Source organism: Palaemon carinicauda, chromosome 35, assembly GCF_036898095.1.
Source record: "Palaemon carinicauda isolate YSFRI2023 chromosome 35, ASM3689809v2, whole genome shotgun sequence".
NCBI lineage: Eukaryota > Metazoa > Arthropoda > Malacostraca > Decapoda > Palaemonidae > Palaemon > Palaemon carinicauda.
Window position 1 is genome coordinate 58,762,860 of NC_090759.1, and position 5,000 is coordinate 58,767,859.

Below are 5,000 nucleotides of genomic sequence, written 5' to 3' on the forward strand. Positions count from 1 at the left end.
AGAAATTTTATCAGCTAGAAGTCAAGAAAATACTGCAATAAAGCTAGAACATTTGTCAGTCAGTAGAATTTTCTTGAATGCATAAAAATGAAATTTCATTAAGCTACGCCATCTAACATTGAAAAGTCGCGTCGCTTGAAATATTAGCATAACTTGAAAATTATTTCCTACTAGTGTACGCGACCCGTAAAGTATGAGGGCTAAATATTTAGATAGATATGCACACATTTAAAAAAAAAAAAAAAACACCCACCTATAAGTGTGCAAGAGCCCGTGCCTGGCCGTAAAGGCCATGCAATCTAATACAACATTACATCTCACTGGTTCGGCAATTTGTGGGAGATTGTGGTTTCCGAGTGTACCTCTCGGGGTACCCCGTTTCACCAGGGTATGACTATTCGCTCTCCCCCTACCCCAGCGTCCCAGGAAAAAATTATTACTTATTAAATAGGGGAGGATTAAAAAGAAAAAGCACAAAATCTTAGCCCTTAATATTCTACGATTTGATATGAACACTTCAGATAAAAAAATTCCCTTGTAAATCTTACATTTACTTAAGCTACATATCTGCAGTAAATTGCTCAGCGGCATTCAGCAAAGACTGACCTACTTTCGCGAATCCTAACCCTAAACCTAATCCATGTTACATCCCAAGATTTTGCTTCATCTTAAGAACCACCCTCTTACTACTATGATACTTTATCACATCTTACAAAATCTATAACCGAACAATCAAACTATTTTTTTTTCATATTATTATCATTACTAAGATACAACCCTTGTTGGAAAAGGAAGATGCTATAAGCCCAAGGGCTCCAAAAGAAAAAAATAGCCCAGTGAGGAAAGGAAATATGAAAATAAATATCCGTATGAGAAAGAATGAACAATTAGAATATTTTCAAAAACAGTAATAACGTCCAAACAGACATTTCATATATAAACTATAAAAAAAAACTTGTCAGACTGTTCAAATATTTGCTGCTAAGTTTGAACTTTTTATGTTCTAGCGATTTAACTGCCCTATTAAGATGATCATTCCACAGCTGGAATAAAACTTCTAGAGTGCTGTGTAGTATTGAGCGTTATGATGAAGAAGGCCTGACTACCGGAATTAACTGCATGCCTAGTATTACGAACAGGATGGAACTATCCTGCAAGATCTGAATGCAAAGGATGATCAAAATTATGAAAAAGCTTATGCAACATGTATAACGTACTAATTAAACGACGGTGCCTAAGATTAATATCTAGATCAGGAATAAGAAATTTAATAGACCGTAAGTTCTTGTCCGACAAATTAAGATGAGAATCAGCAGCTGAAGACCAGACAGTAGAACAATACTCGAAACAAGGTAGAATGAAAGAATTAAATCACTTCTTCAGAAAAGATTGACCACCGAAAATCTTAAAAGCCTTTCTTAATAAGACCATTTTTTGTGCATTGAAGAAGACAGACCTAAAATGTTTCTCAAAAGTAAATTTGCTGTCATACTCGCCAGGGTATGACTACACCCTCCCCCTCTATCGGACTGACAGGGAGAGACCGAAGTTATAGGTCTGGCAATGCTGCTGGGCATTAACTTTAAAATATATAATAATATACTATATATATATATATATATATATATAATATACTATATATATATATATATATATACACACAGTATATATATATATTTATATATATACATATATATAAGGCTTATATGTCAGACACTTGCTCTTTATTATAAAGGAGAGATTATTCTTGTTACTCTGATATTGTCCTTCAGCGTTACATGATCAGTGCCTCTTATAGTCATAGTTGAATCGGTGGAACTTCGAAAGTTCAAACTTGCAGCGAAAGTTTTATGTTGATAGGCTGATATAAATATCTTTCTACGTTTATGTATGAAAGATCTATTTTAATGTTGTTACTGTTCTCAAATATGTTACTTTAATTGTTCATTACTTCTATTTTAGTTTATTTAATTCTTATTTCCCTTTCCTCCCTGGGCTATTTTTCCCTGTTGGAAGCTTTGTTCTTGTAGCATCCTGATTTTCCAAATATGGTTGTAATAATAATAATAATAATAATAATAATAATAATGATAATAATAATTAATAATAACAATATTAATAATAATAAAAACAACAATAATAATAATAATAATAATAATAATAATAATAATAACAATAATAGCAATATTCTTGTTGGTATCATTGAAAAGCCTACATTGTTTTGCACAATCCAACATTGCTCTGTCGCATCTCAGGAAGTCTTGCCTGTCCTGACAACACCCATCTTTCTTGCCCTCCGAAACGAACCAATCCGACAAACTAAACTTGGCTCTTCTTCGTCTGACTCGATTTATCTTTCTGTTCAACTCAGGCAGACTCAAGGACATCTGTTTCCCTTTATGTCTCCGCCTATCAACCCTTCTCCATCCGGGAAGAGAGAGAGAGAGAGAGAGAGAGAGAGAGAGAGATAGAAAATTGAAATTAAGTTGGCTAACATGGGCGCTTACATTACCTTATTATTTTTCTATCAATTATTCATGTCAGGAGAGAGAGAGAGAGAGAGAGAGAGAGAGAGAGAAGAGAGAGAAAAAAAAACAAATTCTATAAACTCGTAGAGCTACCCCCCATATCTTTATAATCATGAATTTCTGCATGGAGAGAGAGAGAGAGAGAGAGAGAGAGAGAGAGGGAGAGAGAGATTTAAGTCTTTCCTCTAAGAAATCAATACTAATGAGGATCTCGTGACGCCTCCTTAACTACATTGGGGGTCATGAGCAGGTCAGAATTATGCAGAGGTATCTAAACAGTATGCAAATGCCCTGCCCTTCGATTTCCTCGGGTTTCAATGTGTTTGTTTGCTTGTTTATTCTTATAGAATCTTAAACCAAAACATCGGCCCACTTAATTTCGTTTTTGCATATATCATTATTGGGTTGCTTTGGTGACTATATTCCTGGGTTGGAAAATCCCTTTATTACCTATCTAAAATTAAAATGGTATATATATGCATACATACACACAAATTATATATATAATAGTGTACTCGACCCGTCAAAAATGGCGGCTATTTATTTACGCAGATATGTAGACACAAATTCAACCCTTTTCACACCACCCCCTTTCTTCTCTCGGCACCCCATCTCACCAGGGTGAGCGTGACTAGAAAGAAGAAAAAAGAAAATTTTATATATATATATATACATATACACGAATGTATGTAAATAAGCTAGTCTAATATCTTGTATACGCTTCCTTTTGTGCTTCTATAACACAAAAATGTTAATTATCATTGACGTTTTATACTTTTATCTAGTTTTTAAACATAGTCAACGTTTGGTACCTATTCATTTTTCCCATTTACATCAATTACCCTATAACTAATGACCTTCCTTTACCTGATAACTCGTTTACCCTATCGTTCGGCCAGTTGAACACCAGCTTGCTTTGAGTACATTCATTCACCAACAACTATTTGCAACGTTCCGAGTCCCTTCATAGCGCTTTGTAATACTACCATTGCTGCAGCCAGCTACACACGGTGTATCTTTCCTTACTCGCCGACATCCTATAAATTGAGTTATTCCCAAAATACGCTCAAATTGAGTTCATGGGAGAATTCTCTCTCTCTCTCTCTCTCTCTCTCTCTCCTCTCTCTCTCAGGATTTGGCAAATAAAAATAAAACAAAATAAAACAAAACTAAAATCCATTTCAAAATATTTTCCTTTTAATTTGCAATTAGTGCAGCTGGCCGTGTTCGTCTTACTTGCACAAGATGCTCGTCTACGAAAAATTATAACAAAAAAAAATTAGTTCTACATAATTTGGTCAATATCTAAGCTTAAACGCTTAGCTATCATCCTAATGACACAAAAGAACGCATACTTGAAAACTACACCATTTGAGTTTATGGAAATTCTAATATACAATGTTTCCATATATTTCTTTTACCTGTTACTACGCAACACCTGACGGAAGAAACAAACACATTCTGGATTTTCTGAAAATCCACAGATGTTTTAGCAGCTTTGAACGAATACATAATGACAAAATATAACAAAATAAATAATTTCAAATATTCATTAAACCCGCCTAGGTTGAAATTATCATGGATGAAGCTTATAAAAAAAATGTACCTCGATGATGTAACAACTTTTTCATTGGTGTTTACATAAGGAAGTTTCCAGACATTTTATCGCCAGGTTACCTTTAAACCCTCATAACATAACACCCTTTAAAATGGGAGAAATCTAAACAACTAACAAATATATAATTAAATAAATCTAGTTAATGACTGAGCGTTAAGAATATGGAAAGCAAAACATTAACAAATACAAAACGAGGAGTCTTTTGAATAGGAAAAAATAGCCAAGATGGATAAATAAGACGTTGAAATACGGTTATAAGACAACGTTATAAAGATGGAACGGAAAAAAAAAGACGTATTTTAAGAAGTAAACATGAAGAAAATAGTAATATAGACGTTAAAAAGCTGGCTAAATGACTGGACGTTATAAGGCCCAAGCAGTTCTCATGCAAAACCAGCGGCCACCAGGAAGGTGCGTTGCCTTAAAGTGGCAATGCAACAATCGCAGTACTGCTACCGGCATTTCCCTCTTCCACTACACATAACCCCCTTCTCTCCCCCTCCCCTTTCATTTTTCTCAATGTTTACACTACAATTTATCAGTACTACTACTACATCTTTCTCTTCCAGAGTTCTCTCCAATATCCATTGGTGAAAAACCATCGTGGTTGCATCGAATGATTTATCCTTAATCAATCAATCAAGTTCCAGTATTCATTCTTTCTGTTACTTCCCATCAACTTCCCCAACACTCCTCCATCTCTACTTCCACCATCCCAATTCTACCATTCCCTATTCCTTAAACATTCCATCCTTCTTACTTCCCTTTCCATCAGCCCAACTCAACAACACTAAGTCCAGTGTATTTCATCCCAGTCCCCTTCTCAAAACACCCCCACTCCTATACACCCAGAC